The sequence below is a fragment of the Solea senegalensis genome, linkage group LG9 (assembly GCF_019176455.1).
Source record: "Solea senegalensis isolate Sse05_10M linkage group LG9, IFAPA_SoseM_1, whole genome shotgun sequence".
Lineage (NCBI taxonomy): Eukaryota > Metazoa > Chordata > Actinopteri > Pleuronectiformes > Soleidae > Solea > Solea senegalensis.
In genome coordinates, this window is record NC_058029.1 from 1084586 (window position 1) to 1103722 (window position 19137).

Below are 19137 nucleotides of genomic sequence, written 5' to 3' on the forward strand. Positions count from 1 at the left end.
GCTGTTTCAAAAACATAATGCTTCAACAATTATGCATAAAAGAGAAAACATCATCAGAAAACAACCTAACTTAGAGCATTGTATCTACTATTGATGAGATATTTAGGGTTTTTGGATCTTCTGTATCATATCAGCTCATCCCTGCTCCTCACTCCAACCCTTTTAAGCATGTAAAATAATCTAGGACATGGTGGATTATTTTACACGCTTAAAGAAGCCAGTGTGTGTCTGTAAAATGGCAGTCCAATGTGGAATGGAGGACACAATGTAGCTACGCAGGATTCATTTTAATATAAAATTATTATAATTAATCTTCCCCCCCAAAAAGTACACATCATTTATCATATTTGTGCCAGTAGGCCTCTCTAAATCCTTTGATTAAGAAGTTTAAGAGGTTTTTGTATTTGTATTTTGATAGTGATCTTAAGCAAATACTTTATCTGCTCATCAATCCAAAGTAGCAGGCTTTTTTAAGCCTGATTATGACATCATTACTGCAAACAAGTACACGCATGTTTCTTTAGAATAGAAAAGAAGGCGTTCCCTTTGCATAAGGTTTTCTTTGCATATCAGTGAGAGAAAGTAGCACATTTACCAATCAGCACTGTGGATGGATCCATGATTTTAAACGTGTGTCTCTGAGGCTTCCTCCTGCTTCAACTGGCATTCACACACAGCCTGCACTGTGTGTGTGTGTGTGTGTGTGTGTGTGTGTGTGTGTTAAACAGAAGGAGCTAGAGGAACACACGTGATCTTTGACCTCTGAGTTCAAGGTGTGTCACTCTGTGTGTGTCACTGTGTATGTGCAAATATAGCTGCTGATAGCTCCTATAGTCAGAAAGACCAGAGACAAAAGAAAGAGAAAAACACACACACACACACACACACACACACACACACACACACACACACACACACACACACACACACACACACACACACACACACACACACACACACACACACACACACACTCTCTCTCCTCCCACATGGTGACCTTATGCTCTTAACACCTCCCTCCTCACTACACTACACCACTAATCCCCAGTCCCCACCTTACCTAACTGCCCACCACCATATTACCTCCCACTCCCACGTGTGTGTGTGTGTGTGTGTGTGCGTGTGTGTGTGTGTGCGTGAAATAGTAGCCGATTGACTTATGCGTTCATTTCAGAGCTGTCACTCCTGGCCAAACACCATGACCCCTCAACCCCCATTTTGGAGGTGCAGCTTTTTCTTTTTTTTCCTTCAACATATGAATATGTGTGTGTGTGTGTGTGTGTGTGTGTGTGTGTGTGTGTGTGTGTGTGTGTGTGTGTGTGTGTGTTAATGTGCACAGGTAAATCAAACTGACAGAGCTCCTTTGAATGGCAGGAGCTGAATTACTTTTGCACTTCAATTTTGCACACCTGCCATTTATGGCAAACACTGGGCTCAGCAGCCGAGTGCATTCAGGTTTACAAATCACAGCCATATGTCCCACCCACAGCATCATGTGCAGCCATGGCAGATTATTTCTGTGTGTGTAACTGACTTTGCATATTGCAAATTTGTAATATAGCTCAAAAAGAATGTATAGTTTTATGAGCAGTGATGGGAAACAGCAAGGGAAATGGTTTTAAGCTCACCCAATAAAATCAGTCTCGATGATTTTACCAAATGAAAACTGCTCATTCTACTGCACCAAAGTCCATAGACAAAATCAATAACTTTACATCCCAGCAGAGACATGGTTTTGATCCACTGCTGCCTCCAGTGGAACTTCTTATCAATGACACACGTTTATCAAACAAGGCAGCAGTAGATCCAGAGCCCCTTCATTCTCATGAGCTAATTTAAACACTGATGTTCTGATGGACTTTACAAACTGCTGGAGTTTCTCATCAGAAAGGTCTGTGTCATGGTGAGGAGAAAGTACAAGTATATACTTAAATGATCATGCAGTACAAGCAGTACATTCAAGTAGCTGAATCTCACCGTGCTTTAGGTGCAGGGAGCACAAACTTCAGCAGATTCACCTAATGTATAGTAAGATTACGGCCACATGTGAAAACGATGTGATATCTGTTTGACTGGTCTGAAGATACTTGTCTGTATCAGGTCTCAGACAGAGGTCGAGATGCCGAGCACAATAAGGGAGCAGATTCATCACCCGCTGTGCTCTGACAGTAATTGTCCCGGCTCCATGTCACGGACCTGCCTGTTAAAAACTACAAGAGCTGCTCCTTTGACAGAGATGACATCTGCACCACTCACCTACATTCAAGCCAGACGCCTTCTCTGTTTGTTATGACACACTTTCAATTTAGTAAAAGGACCCAACCGAGGATGAACGAGGACGAAGCCTCGTGGTAGCAGGTCACAGTTTGTAATTTTGTCTCGGGCAGACGAGGCCAGACGCGTGGAGGGATCCTGTTTATTAAGACGACGCGTTTTATCTTGTTGCTAAATGTGAGTGTTGGCAGAACAAGGGCGAGTTAGACGTCCATCTCTGGGGGATACAGCCGCCCAGATCGATAGGCGGCATGTCAAATTGAATTGAGGTCACTCTTTGTCTCCCCACAGAGGTCCCGCTCGTGGCTCGGCATCAAAATGGATCGGGGTATTAAATGGAAAGGAGGACGGGGAGGTGGAACGTGTTTGGGTGACCCTTCTTTTGTCGGATTTCTGTTCTGCAAGATGTTATTTCTCAGTTGTCCTGAGACACGATGAACACTTGACACTCACAGAGTCTGTTCTTATAAAGGATAATGAAACTATAAACTCTAAATGTTAAACGCACTGACCACAGACTGTTTTACTGCTCAGCCTCCCATCACTGTGACAGTGTGTTTACCTGTATACACTGTGTATATATACATACTGTATATACATATATATCATATCATGTCAAGATCACTTTACACTTCATTGTTCACCATATTACAGACATTGACCGACGTGATAAATGTAGTAAAACACATATAAATTAACACATTTTCAAAGTTAAGTAAAAGGAACACAGATAACACTAATGAATGAATGAATGAATAAATAAAGTGATGTTTCAAGGTGAGTGTGATCATGCCGTTAATCAAACAAGAAATGTGAGTAAGGTTTTAAGTTTTAAGATTTATGAATCACTGAAGGATAACAGAGCTAAAAGGAGGGAGAGACAAAACAAAGGTCCATGTTGTTCATTCTAACCTCGAGCCATTGGTGGTTATACAATCTAGTGCCACAGTGCCACATTTCATGAGTGTTTTCATCACATGCTATGACATCCAGTCACAATTTTCACATTTTTAAATGTATTCAATTCTGTGAAATAACATCATTATTTTAATTGCGATAACAACAATGGAATATTGTGTTGTACAGTAACTGTAATCTCATATTTCTCACCCTCTACTCAATAGAGTGAGCTGAAAAACAGGAGTCTGTTGTACTTAGCGACAGAGTCTGCAGGAAGTATTGAACTAATCTCCGTAACTGTCTGATTCTAATGATTCACTACACAGACAAGAAGTGCTTTGCTCGTCACCAGTTTGTGTATCAAACAACACCACAGCAGTTTGGTCAAGGACGTATAGTAATGAACAATGAAGTGTAGAGTAGAGCTGAGTTGAGCCGAGCAGTGCTAGAACTGTATATATATATATAATGGAAACGCACCAACGTGCCTAAAATGAAGAGATTTAACATGCAACATTTGGAAATGATTCATTTACCAATTCAAACAAATTGGCACTGTACTGTAGCTGAGTCGCTACATTTGGCACAAAACTGCATTGGCTACAATTTAGATTGTGATTTGGGTCACATGACAAAACGTGGGTCCCCATACGGAAAGTTTAGGAAACTCTTGTGTCTACATTCCAGCAGTACAACAACACTAATAATCATTTTCAGTCAAATTCTCTTTTTCACATGTTCTGCTGTGATGTTACTGCATTAAAACACTCAACATCACGGTTTATCCTCACTGGCTTGAATAGCCTATAATATTTGATGTGCCATGACAACAGCAGCTGAATTCAGCCAGTGCTTTACGAGAATGAGACAAAGCCAAAGTTCATTTTCTATTTGAATTCATTTCCTCTTTCTTTTTCTTTGTATGATTTATACGAGTGCACAACAAGCGGGGGCCATCCCTGCGACTCCTTCTCCAGCACGCCCTTGCGAGACTTGATATATGGATCGATGCGTCTCCAAAGCTAATATTATAATGAATTAGAGCTGTGTCTGCATGTGTGGTCCAACAGTGGAGTGTTTGTGAAGATGTCCCAAAAGCAATAACCCCCTTTCCAGAATCAACAGACGCCCATTTAGCATTCCCAGATCCCCTGAAATGAAACGGTCATTTTTCCATAACTATCATGTCCAGTAAAGCATTGCGGGGGAATTGGATCTGTCTCCACACGTCCTCTCTCCACTCATATCTCATCAAGCGGGGGCTGGACTCACCCCTCTCCCAGCGAAATTGCTCTGAAAGGCAGGAAAATGTACATCATTGAGGTGCCGACCAAAAATGGCATTGGCCTCCTTCTCACACAAACACCAACCCCCGCCTTCAGTGTTCCTCTCATAAATCCTTAAAGAGGGCCCCGGCTCCGATGTATGGCAACACCATCAATATTGATGTGGGAGAAAGTTCTTCCAAAGCCGCCTCAGTCACAGAACATTAATATTGATGGTGTTGTGCACCAGCCTGGACATTCAGCGCAACTCTTAAATGGTAATGGTGTCTGCACCAGGGGTTAAAGGCCAATATCACTGCTGAATATGAACATGGCTGTTTAGCTACAACCACGACAGAGGGCCGTGCCAATCACCGCGTCCTCTTTGTCATCCCAGCCAAACCAAGGAGGACACATGTGGGGGTCACTCAGTGAACTTCAGCTCCAAGTTCATGTGATTTTTAGGGCATCTTGAACTTTTCTCATGACTATTCCAGTTTCAAGGTTTCAATGGAGACAGACAATGTTTAATAATTCACTGGTGTTGAAACCATGTTTTTTGTCTGTCTCAAAGTTAGGTGTTCTTTAACTTGTGTGTCTGGACCCTCAACAAGTTTAATTGTTGCATTTTAGGAATACTGTAAGGCAGCCCGTGGCCAAGTGGAAGGGAATTGGGCTTGTAACCAGAGGGTTGCTGCTTCAAATCCCCTCCAATCCCCATTGCACATTATTAATTGGATATTCTAAATTGACCACAGCCACGAGGGGGCCACGCCCGTTTATACAGGCCATATAATCTCTGCCAAACCCTGGAGAGGAAGAAGCTGGAAAAAAAATTTTGTCCATTGTCTCTAATAGTCATCAGATATTCAGAATCATGAATGACACGGTCTGACTACTGTTGCCAACAGTTAGCCACTTTTGGACCTGACACGTTTACGGATGCAAGTGTAGTTTCCACAGAAGGATAGTTGACAGTCAACAGAAAAGCCAACCTGTCCTCCAAATGAAACGTACATTTAGGTCGTGAATACGACGTAAACGTATGTTTTTACGAGTATTTTTTAACTCGAATACGCACAGGTGTTACTGAGGTTAGGGTTAGGGCAAAAAAGACAGGGTTTAAAAGACAGGCAGTAAAAATTAAAAAGGTGGTATAGTTAGGAACCGAACCCTTGTTGACCGCACTCGGGCGCAGTGCTCTCGTCACTGAGTGGACTGTCGGTGGTGAAATCATCGAAGATGCTGTCATGTATACAACCACTCGGGGCGCTGGTTTTGAAAGCGTAAAAACATAGGTCGTAATTCCTGCACACGACCTATATGTACGTTTCATTGGAGGACATTCTCGAAAAGACAGAAACATCTCGTCAACAGATAATCGACTAACAATATATAATGCCTGTGAAATGTAAAGTGAGTCAAGTGAACTCTTCAGATGGTGAAACAGCTACAGAGAAGTAGTTATAAGACGGTTAATAACACTGACAATAAATGGTATTTTGTAAAGGGTTGTACGACTGGCAGCAAGTATCAAGAGATAATCTGTTGACATGATACAGATTACCTGTTAAAACCCAACAGATGCAGAACAGAGGTCAACAATGGCCTATCAAAATAAAGTGTTAGCAAAAAACGTGTCTAACTAAATATTAACTGGGGACTAAAATGGATGTTCTTTCCAGTTAATTGTGTTTCCTTATTTCATAACGTTGTCAGTCTGTGTGGCTTAACTTGGCTTCTTCAGTTCTGACTGGTGCAAATATTTGTGGTATTTAGCTTTTGAAGGCTGGATACCTGTCGAGAGAGTCATTATGTTGACCAAATGCAGGTCCTTCAACCCTTGATGCATGGAGGTTGTTGCTGTTTCCACCAGAGGTGTTAAAGAGGACGGTTAGAGTCAGATACAATCTGCTCTTACGTTTGCAGATGATACAACAACAGTGGGACGTATCTGAGATGGTAACAAGGTCTGCACATTTACAGCGTGGTGTGCAGAAAACACACATCAAGAAGATATGGACTTCATCGTGGCCAATGAGAGGATGAGCATCTTCCACTGAGGGTAGTAAATGAGGAGTGGGGCAAGTATCCAGCGATAGTCCTGGGGACCCTCATCATGTGGTCACAAACAAGAAGGCTCAGAGTCTGACTGTACTTCCTCAGGAAGCCGAGGAGGGACGTCACGTCTCCCAGAGTAGAAAGCATTCTTACTCATTACATCACGGTTCAGCTCTGGTGTGTGCGGTTAAAGCAGCACAAAGAAATCACTGGACTCACCCTTCGCTCTCATGGAGGTCAGGTACAGGTCCCACAGTTACAACAGAGCCTGTAGGATTGGGAGAGATAACGCCCATCTGTTCCACTGCTGCCCTCTGGAAGATGCTACAGGGCATTTAAATGCTGCACCTCCAGACTAAAGAACAGTTGTTACCCTGCAGCCGTGCACAAACTGAACTGTTGCCCCCGTAACCCTCTTCCTCTCCCACCACTGCAACAAGCGCTTTTTTATGATACTTTTATATATCAATTTCAGTTCATGTTGTTCTGGTGGAGTAGTGGCTCGCACTGTTGCCTCACAGAAAGAAGGTCACCGGTTAAAATCCCAATTCTACTGAGGACCTTTCTGTGTGGAATTTGCACGTTCTTGAAGAACTGATGTTTAGCTTTTATAGACATCCAACCCTACGGACACCAAAGTCTTTCAATTCAGCTGTTGCTTCCATGTGAAGGGACTCCACGGAGCTCCCACAGGGAAAAGTCATCAGACGCCATCACTTCTACAAAACTACAACAAGCACAAATGTTGACACATTTTCTGTCTCTCTGTAATCATTCAGATCATCATCTGAATCATTGTAGGCATTTTCATTTATGTCCGTTAGCCACGCCTCTTGGAAGTGGAAGGCGTGTAGTGCCCTTTGATCATATGATGCTAAATGACCTGATTGTGTTAGTCATTTTCACAAAAGACGAAAACGACACATATTTAATTTGCATATGATATGTTACCATGACGACAGACACTAGAGTGAAAACAGCCGTAACACATGAGGCGTAATGATATCATGGCTCGGTCGCTGTGGTGTCCTCTGCTTGTGCAAACATGATTACGCTGAGGTTGTTTTCTGGGTCACTAAGTTAAATATTTTACATGGTTTATTTTTAGTGCTGTCTGATTACCCTCTGTGTGTGTGTGTGTGTGTGTGTGTGTGTGTGTGCACATTAGTTCATTTTTCCCACTATCTGCAGGCTACATTTGACCCACTAAGTCATCCTCACTAAGGCCCCTGGGTTTTTATCAATCATGTGTTGTGTTGTGTTGTGTTTGCAGACTACAGTACCTGCAGGACCTGTAGTGGCTGTTTTAATATGAAAGGTAGTGAGTTTTCTTACATTTATCTCTTCCACACAAACAGTTTTAGCTCTTTTTTTTTCTTTTACAAATCAATAAGTCATCACAGCTCTCAAAGCAGCATCCAGTCTGTATATCAGAAGCATATTCATTTCAAATGTGAACATTATGTAGGATTCACCATTACGGTGGATGGATGAAATGTGACTCTCATCATCCAGCAGCTCTGTTAAAAATACCCACAGTGCTGAGAGCAACAAAGAGGCTAAATCACATTAGATGATTTGTACATGGCATTGGACTGTCAGCGTGCAGAGAGGGCGTTGTGATTGCAACAGAGATGAGTGGTCATTGAACTGTGAAAAGCAGACAAGTTTCCCACAGATTATGAGAAGCAAGAATGACTGGAAAATACCCAGGAGCAAAGGTCCCATGATGATTTTTGACCTTATCACATATGAGGAATCAATGCAAGGCTCTGTTGTTGACCTTAGCCATTTCTCTGCAATACTGTGTTTCCTTAAGACAACACTCCTCCAGTATCAGTGCAGCCATGCTTCTTCTCTCCAGGTTTTTGTGGTTGATTAATGACGAGATTTGTTGGAAATGGTGAAGATGTCAGAACAGCAGGATCAATATTTTTACTTCTTCTATTATCTGTTATTTTCTCTGATACATTCCAGGTTAAATAGACGAGAAACAAGATTTTTGTGCTTAGGTTTTCCTTCAGTGATTTCTGTCTTTGTATTATATTGCAAGTTTTTCTAGTTTTAAGACTTTTGTACTTTCTGACTTTTGGCTTCTCCCTCTCGGGAAAGTTAAACCTAAGTTTACCTTTAACAACCTTTTAAGGATTATAAATATATATATAAATAGGGTCATTGCCAATTTATTATAAAACATTTCAGAGGCGTTCACTCTTCATTCAGGAAATCATTTTCCTGCTAGTGCTACTAGAACAAGAGCAGTAGTCCAGTTCATTGATTAATAAGGTTAACTAAACCCCCTCCTCTGATGTTAACTCATCAACAGCATTACACAGAGCTTCCAGAGGCGTTTATAAAAGGATGGAGTGAGTCTCACGCTGATTGGTCAATAGGGTGATGAAAGCATGGACCAAGAAAGCCAATGTCAAACTTTGAATGCAGTAGATGCAGCGTATCTACTGCACCTGGATCACCTGGGTCAGCAGATGACATCATTACATACACAGAGTTCTGTCCATCTGTGAATGCACTGCAGCTGCTTCAGGTGATGCCACAGGACGGTGAGTGGCGTCCAACTTCTCACCTGCAGCATTGTTCTCTCAGGCAGCTCAGTATGGAGCGACCGGGAGCCGAGATTCCACGACAAGTTTTCTCTTTGTTCATTTTGTGGGAATCACTGACCCAGACTTAAAAGGTCACGGCTGAGAGAATTGGGAGTTGCTAATGCGTCTGTGTGTATGTGTGCACGTATACAGTGCATGTACCATCGTTCGACACTACACAGTATTGGCAAAGTCCACATTGTTGTAAAAACTATTTTATTTCTCATTTTGTATTAATAATTACAATAAAAAAAGTATTTTCTATTAGTTCATTTGTTTTAGTGATTTTGTATTGAGGGAGGGTTTTATGTAAGCCCTTTGCACGTCTTTTCCTCTCCTGCACAAATATTTGCCTTTGTATTATGGAATATATATATATATATATATATGTATAAATATATTTGTTTTATCATTGTGCATATGAATAAATAAAAATAAAATAAAGTCCTAATCCCACATCCCTGTACCCAGACAAAGAATGCATGTATTCATTAATTCCAAATTGTCATCAACAAAATAGCTGCTATCTATGTGTTGAATATGATTTGCTCCACATTCTGATACATGTCATTAGTTTTAAAACCTAAACCAATATAGTAAATGTGCAGGTTATAGGTAGACCAGGTGTTAATTTGAATATTCTGTACATATCTGACTTAGTTTGAGTTTGACAGTGGTTTTATTGTTTTCACTCTCCAGGATGTCTAACAAACTCAGTCTCTTGGATTTACTATTACTTTTTAAAAACAACAAAAGAAACAAAATCAACAATAGAAGAATGTCTATTAAGATTGTAATGGCGCTTTTCTATTATTCAGTCGCACTATACTCGCCTGGACTCATGACGTAGTTTTATATGCAACACAAACACAACAACTAGTGACTCTGAATCATTAGAATGAGTTTATGTGGCTAAATACAGCAGACTGCTCTGTTAAATGTTGAGATGTTAGAAATGTCTTTGCTAAATGTTGGAGATGAGCGTTGAATGTTTTCAGGATATTGAAGTCTTTTTAACGGATCTACAGTTAAAATGCTCATGACTCTTCCAGTGACGACACTGTCGGCTCAGTTCTCTTGGAACCTCACCATAGTGGGTACTATTCCAAATGGAAAACCGAGTCGTGCTAGAACTCTATAGTGGAAAAGCACCATAAGTGAAGTGCTTAGAATAAGTGACTAACTGCTCCTTCTTCACCATGAAGTATTATGTCCTCAGGGAATCACTTGCAGTAGATTAAGGTTAGTAATATAATTCAGTAATATACAATATTTCCATCCACATAAAACATGCAAAGCACATGATTTAAAAAAACCAAAACCTACTGAAACATGTTATATTGAACAATGTTGGCTTACAGACCTCAATGTTAACGTGACACATTATACAATAAGTGGGTTGATGAAAAATCTGCATCTGATTATGAATCATGCATATGTGCACAGATGAAGACAACCTGACCCCCACACACACACACACACAAAAACAATAACCCACTTACATAAAAGATGACTTCATTTACAGGGGTCATAAACTTCACAGGAGGCCTTAACTACACTAGACTGTACTGTGGTCACTGAGGTAACACCCCCCACTTAGGAGGAGATGAATTCCAGACCTAAGCTCCCCTCCAATAACAGTGTTCTTTAACATCTACATGTACATGAAAAAGTTAAATTCACTTTAGTGTGTGTGTGTGTGTGTGTTTGTTTGTTCCCTAGAATTTAACTTTAAAAATATGTTGTGGTTTTTTTGTTTTTTTAGAGCTCGATCTGAGAGGATAATAATCAGTTTAATCCAGTTTTATTTGTATAACGTACATTATCTCAAGGCACTTTACATGGTAACGTCTAGACCTTCAAATTATAATGGATAAAGCCAACAGGAGCATGATGAGCAAGAATAAATCTCTGACAGAACCAGACTTAGAGTACATGGACATCTGCCTCGACCAGTTGGGGTAGGAGAGAGGACAGAAAAGAGAGGGAAGGGAAGGGGGCTAGTGAAGGAGATACACTGCCCTCCAAAAGTATTGGAACAATGAGGCCAAATCCTTTATTTTTGCTACAGACTGAAAACATTTGGGTGTGACATCAAAAGATGACAGACAGGTGTGTTGTGTTGCCCTGGTTAGGGTTAGGCACATGCTCACACAGAAATCATGGCTGATAGAGGAGGAAAGAGAAAAAACAGCAAACCATGTGATCGACAGTGCACCAGTACAACATCATTATCCATCCAAAAGTCAAAGTTAACAGTTCAAAACAAAATAATGCTTCCACACTAAATCTATGGGTCACACCAGCGACGTCTGAGCCAGTGGATCATTTCAATAGGACCAGTCGAGGTAACGGCGCTCTGCTGCACCGTGAGCACCGAGCGTCTGCAGAAGCCCGGCTGTTCACGTCACTGCCAAACTAGAAATGATACATAAAGCACATTTTTAAATTCTAAATGAATCATTGCATGCGCCGCAAAGATGCTACGTGCTTCACAACACAGGAAAACCTTTCTTTCAGGTTTGTGCGTGTTTTCTCTGTCGACGCCGAAATGCATTCTGGGATACATGGCCTTCGCAAGTACGCACAAGTCACCACCCGATACATATACACACATATATATACAAGCCTTAGAACTACTGCTTTAAAAAATGAGCTACTGCTATAAAAGTGACCTCCCGTTGACCTCTCCACTGACCACCTGTCAGTCTACACCTGGCCTGGGATTCCACTGCCCTGACATATGTGACTATTACACGTCATGGCCTCAGGGAGTTCTGACTTTCTTCTTCAGTTCTTCATTTACCTCTTTAATGAAAAATAGAATAGAATAGAATGAAACTCTATTATACATATATATATATATATATATATGTCACAGCAGCAGACAAATATACAACACAGATACAAAACAAGACACACAAGAAGGTTGCTGTGTTGGTGTTCTGATGTGCGAGATAACAAGAACAATAATAACAATAATAACAATAATAATAATAATAATAATAATGAATAAGTGTAAAATAAATACAAAAATCAAGAATCCCACTTATCGTTAAAATGCTGGGACCTGAAACGGTTGATTTTTAATCTGAACAATAAGCAGGAGGTATTTTTGATACATTGGTACAATATTGGATTAACTACTGTGTGTTTGACCATGTATTACATTAAAAATACATTTATATTTATGTACTTAAATGTAGCTTGTTGGAGTTTTTTATGTTTGGGGTTTTTGTTTATTTGCTGTTTTTGGTTTTATTTCTTTACTTTTCTCTTTCTTTTCTATATGGTTTTGCCAATGTTGTCGCTGTAAACTGTTGGAAAAACAATCAAAAGTGAAAAAGCTGGGACCCGTGAGTCTGATGGTATACAAAGGAGCACCTGAACCTCTCCGTTCTGCACCTGGGGAGGGAACGCCTCCGAGTGAAGGTGCGACCCCTCAGCCACGGCTGCTCATAGAGGGGGGAGGGAGGGAGGGAGGAGGGAGGGGTTATTAAGGATGAAAGTCACAGTTAGTGTAAGAGTGAGAGTTTATATCCAGGTAACAATGAGCCCTGAGTTTAACGGCGTATATGGACACACAGGTCATCATTCCAACATATCATATAAAGATTAGGACAAACATTTTAGCTGAAGGACGTCCACTAGGTCTGTGAGTAGCAATCATTTTCATTATCAATACATCCATTGATCATTTTCTCAATAATATAAAGTACATAAAATACAGTTTGATTGACAGATTGATTTTTAAAGCCGTGAACTGTATCTTACATTTTTGAGGCACTGTATTTTTTAAATGTCATTTTCTCCATGTAAAGACATTGAAATGTCATATTTTGCCAATAATTAAAAATAAATCAATTCCAGGCATGCTGAAGATGGATCTGTCACGGTTTAAAAACTGATATCTTGGACACACTTACAGACTGGCATCGCTCGGAGAGCGTCGCTAAAGCACTCATGTCCAAACACCCAGTCTGAAAGAGGCCGGGTGTGAAAATGGTCAGTACTTGTGGTTTCACAGTCTGAAATTCTAGCGTAGAAACAATCAGTGAAAGTTAAGTGTAGCAGGACGACCGGAGGTGAGAGGCAGGTGATGTGTGAACAAGTCAAAGAAAGGTGAGGTCTTTTTTTTTAAGCACTGACAAGTGTGATTCAGTCCGGTCACTCGAATGTTTCTGCTGTTGAGACAAAAAGAGGCTAACGATTCATTTCATAATCGATTAATCTGTCGATTATTTTCTCGATGAATCGTTTGGTCCATAAAATATCACAACACCTTAAAAAATGTGGAACCTGGAAATGATGATGTTCTCAAATGTCTTGTTTTATCCACAAAATTCTCCAAAATGATTGACTTTTAATGATTTCACATTTAAGAAGCTTAAACAATCGGAAATCTTATTTTAATCATGAAAAAAGCTTCAAACCGATTAACCGATTATCAATATAGGTGTCGATTCATTTAGTAATCGATTAATAATCAATTCATCGATTAATTGTTTCAGCTCTAGTAGCAATAAATAAAAAAAAGATTAAAAAATAAAAAATACATAACACAAAATGTAAGTACATTGAAGCATGCGTGTGTTTGTGTGAGTGAGTGAGTGAGCGCATGTGTGTGTGTGTGTGTGTGTGTGTGTGTGGGTGAGGGGTTATTGAGAGTTCAAAACTGTGAAGCTGCTGAGGAACCTGGCTTTTCTGCTTCATACTGTACTGTGAGGGTGACAGTGTCAGGAGGATCATTATTGTTGTGTATATATATATATATATATATATATATATATATATATATATATATATATATATATATGTATATAAATGCTAAATGCTCTGTATTTATACTGATTTTCAACACCAAACCACTCAAAGATGTCATTCACACTTTCACATCCATTGACTCACACATTCAAACTGACCGTTTCCATAGCAGTGTTATATTCTGCTGCTTTTTATTTAATTCTTTAAAATGATTTATTTGTATTATCTGTATAATACTACACTTTTCACATTCATTGTATTGAACTCGGCTTGTAACCAAAGGTTTGTCGGAGGTTGACACCCAGTGTACTCGCCTCGGTCCTAACCCTAGATAAATGTGAAGGTTGGGTCAGGAAGGGCTTAAAAAAAAAAAGAGAGGAAAAAAATCGAATCAAACATTCACCCTGTCCTCAGTTTTTTTTTCATACGTTCACTTATGTCATACAAAGATTATGACCTAAATACAGAGTTATGTTATCTTATTGTTAAAAATGTGACCTCATCATCAGTCTGTGAAAAGCACAGGGTCTCCCAGTCATTCCTCCAGGGACAGTGCTGTGACCTTTTCACACATTATGTGTGTGGTAGCTCAAGTTATGTGACTGTGATGGCCTCTAGGCTGGACGCTAACATGTGACACACACACACACACACACACACAGTCAGAGGACAACAGGAGCGCAGCAGGGAGAAAATGTTGAGTGTTAGTTAGTTAGTTAGTTAGTTAGTTAGTTAGTTGAGAATATGCGTTCGGTGTCGTCTGTATGCAACTTGAGTAGAGTTGAGCTTACAGTAACACTAGAGTGAGTTACTTTTTCCCAGATGTAAACCAGTGTATATGTGTATGTATTAATGTTAACTGCACAGTTTAGTGTATTGAAATGATATGTTAGAAATAGGAATTGGTGTATCTACGTCAGCTACTGCATTCAACTTTTGCCTCGGCTTTCTTAGCCCACACTTGCTTTCGCGTTGCTCTCCCTCCCTAAGCGATTTATTTTCATCATTAACCATAACTGAGTATTTTATTATTTTTATTATTACCTGATCTGGCTGATGTGTTGTCAGGACATGTGAGGAAAATCCTGATGATAATTAATAATTGCAATAATTAGAGTTCCCACATCTTGGTTGACATGAAATACAAGGACCGTATAAGCTCACGATGGGAGGACAACTTGTAAGAGTTGATCTTCATCTGGAGGAGTTCTTGGGCAGAGCCAGAGGTATTGGACTTTGCATAACCAGGCATCACTCACTCAATGTTCTGCATGAAATCTCACATCAACAGTGGAGACAAACAGTGTTCAGTGCTCACAACACCACGAGTACTTACGACTCGACGTTTGTTCCGTCTACATACATATATATACATATATGTGTATATATAAACACACACACATATGTATATATATATATATATATATATATATATATATATAAATATACATATATATATGTGTATATGTATTAGACGTATTAAAGGTTTGTACATACATTGATAAACAACTCTAGTGCCGTGATGTAAAACTGCTGATTTTCTCTGTGAACGTTGTTGAGGAGAATAAATGATTCAGAAATGACACAAAGTTCAACGTCTGGTTAGAAAAGGCAGATATTTTTCATCCATTCTACAAACTCTTTTCCATTGTGTCCTCGCTGGCAGCCATGTTTTCACTGATGGTGAGGGTCAGTGTCCCTTTAATCCCTTAAAAACAAAAACTACATATAGCCACTGATTTTGGTGTAAACTGGATATTTTGTATTCCTGTATCACAGGTCTAGTGTCGCTGCCATGTATTTAGTTGACACTTTCCTTGCTCGTCCTGCTTTTCAACATCTATGCTGTCGCTGAGACGCCTTTGACCTGCAGCTGTGAAAGGCCGTGGCTGCTCCAGCGGAGTGATGGTGTGTGAATGTGAGCTGTGAGCTACGATGATGCTGCCGAGAGAGCTGCTACAGTAACAGTGATCAGACTTAGTGTTTCCTTTCAAGGTCCATTTAAAGAAATACGCAGTTTCCACTCGTGGTACAATGAATAAGTCATGAGAGGAAAGTCTTTGTTTCACCAACTCACGTTACTCCATATCTCAAAGAGGGAGTAGAGGATGGTTGACCTATAAGATGTTTCTATAACCATTGAATGGCTTTTCTTCTTTTTGCTTTTTGGCTTCATGTGTGAAACCTGTTTGACAAAAGCAGCAGGAAGCACACATGAAACACAGCAGCAGCATTTATGAAATGTCATATAAGTATTAATGTATTTATTTATTCATGTATTTATTCATGTAATGTATTTTTGCTGCACTATCATGACTTAGCATTGCATTAAAGTATAATGGTACCTTAATTAAGACATATTTAATGTGAATGTTATTTATTACTGAACACATGATGATTGGCTGCAGCACTTGTTTTAAATTGATTTAGGAAAGAAAAAAAGATCCTTTGAGGGCAGCTGTGGATCAGTGGTAGAAGGGGTCGCCCTCCGCCGGAATGTCAAGGGTCTAATCTCCGGCTCCGCTGGTCTACATGCCGACGTGTCCCAGGGAAAGATACTTAGCCGCAAATTACTCCTGATGGCTGTGCTGGCAGCATAATCATGGGTATGATGGCCGTGTGATAGGAAAGATAGATGCATGAATGTGTGAGTGAATGGGTGTGAAAGGGTGAATGGCACATCTGAAATATAAATACAGTCATTCCTACATCTGCTGCTGCTGCTCCTCTCTGTCTGTCTGTCTGTCTGTCTGTCTGTCAGGTGAGTACAAGTCAGAGGCAGGATCATTATGTGTTGTGGTGACCTGTCCATGACCCCACAGTGCATTCTGCTGTGCCCTCCTGAGTGTGCCACAGTGGGGGTGGTTAGAGAGCTGTTGCAACCTCTGACATGTCTGCTGGAGTGTTGTGTGTGTGTGCGTGTGTGTGTGTGTGTGTGTGTGGGTGTTCAGACTCCACATGTTAGTGTTTTCTGCATGATTGCAAAGCTCTGTGGATTAGCATGTTGCAGATAGGTGGGAAAAAAAGAGGCACACGGGCGAAGGCCAAGGTTAACACTGATGTTCACAGTATCAGTGTGAGTGTGTCTAAATGTGTGTGTGTGTGTGTGTGTGTGTGTGCGTGGTGTTTTTGTGCATTTGAGTGTGTGTGAATTTCCCACCAGTGGATTTGTTTGGAGCAGATTTGTGTATGCTACAGTGAGGGTGATGGAAATAACTGTGTGTAACATTGGCAATGTGCATGTGTGTACGTGTGAACATGGTTATGTGGGCTCGCTGCCACGGTTTGTAGCTCCCAGGGAGATCCGTGACCGAAGATCCTCAAGTTTAGGGTTCATCCTCAGTTCAGCGAGAGGTTCAGCTGCCGGTCAGCGGGCCACTGTTAGAGCAGCTTCATTCTCTCTCTCCCTGTTGCTATCTGGCTCTCTCTCTCTCTCTCTCTCTCTCCCATTCTCACACCGGCAGCCCACCCTCACCCTCACCCTCACCCTCACACGGCCTCTCTCTAACATACTGCTCTATTTGACTCAGATTCCTCCCCTCTCTTTCTCTCAGCTGATCTTTTCCCCTCTGTTTGACCTGTGTTGTGGGGAAATCAGGTGTCATGACGAAAACAAGAGCTTATATTATTTTTATATTATCAGAACAAAAGTGTTTTTGTCCATCAAAAGACAAATAAATACACAACACTGACAGAAATATGAATGTTTGTTAGAGTGAAGTTGACACACAATATTTTTGTGTTCCCTTACAATATTTTTGTGTTCCCTCACAATAATTTTGTGTTCCCTTACAATATTTTTGTGTTCCCTTACAATCATTTTGTGTTCCCTCACAATAATATTGTGTTCCTCATAATAATTTTGTGTTCCCTATATTTTTGTGTTCCTCAATATTTTGTGTTCCCTCACAATATTTGTGTGTTCCCTCACAATATTTTTGTGTTCCCTTGCAATATTTTTGTGTTCCCTTACAATAATTTGTGTTCCCTTACAATAATAACCTTTGAATTGTTGGAAAAAACGATTGCGAGGGAATACTCTAAATGAGGCAAAGCCTAAAGTTTTGTCGGCTTCAACAGACTGCTAATCCTTTCTTTTAAGGTCATTTATCCACATTATATAAATGAACCCGAAAGCTTTTGTTTTGGTTTTTATGATTGGAATTTTGATGAGGACATACGGCCCTTTTCTGCTTGACTAGCGCGTGCCTTGAGTCTGATGACCATACGTCTGTGAAATTTTAATCAGAAACCCTCTTTCTCTCTCCCGTTACAGGAAACAATGACCTGTTTCACCTGCTGATCTGAAACAAAGTGCTGCCACGAGGGTCGGGACTTGATTTGAGAGCCTTTTTATTTGAGGCCATTGCCAAGGAAATGAACTAACCTGAGCTGAATTACAAGATTTAGGGGAAATTCAAATTCAAATTCTGGGGAACTAAAATTCTATAGTTTATACCATTTAACTTCGCTTGCTAAAAAAAGTTTCAGGAGTCCTGAATTAGAGTTCTAATGTACAGTAATCATCTGTAGAGTTTCCAGGCAGCTGTTTCTGACAAGACAGTCTAAAGAAATTCTGCTAAGATGGCAAAATACAAATACATATTAAACATGTTTTCAAGGATATTGTGCTTCAATATTATATATATATGTATATATACATATATATATATATATATATATATATATACATATGTACATATATATATGTACATACATATATATATATACATATATATATATACATATATATACATATATACATATATATATATACATATATATACATATATACATATATACATATATATATATATATATACATATATATATATATATATATATATAAACAACCAATGTTTAAATGCAGTATGAAAAGAAATGATCCACTCCATTTTGGTTTTTGGAGATTTACTATTATTTCTCTCATGTTTAAAAAGTGAATGCATATGTAACATATACTCCCTTTTTTTCACACTCTCATTGGCCCACAGTTGTTGGCCTACAAATTGTTGTAAAAACCAGTGCAGATGTGGATGCAGAAATCACATGTGATTAATATCTCTCCAGTCTCTGCGTAAAAATGATCGGATGTTGAAAAAAGAAATGAATATTATTAGGATTAATTAATAAACAGAGACTTTGTCCTGAATTGTATAATACAAAGTGATTCTGTCAGTGCTACTAGTGTCCCATTATCTGTCAAATGCCATCTTCACAAGCTTTTCCTTTCCTTTCCTGCAACTCATGCTTTAACAAACAATAGACAT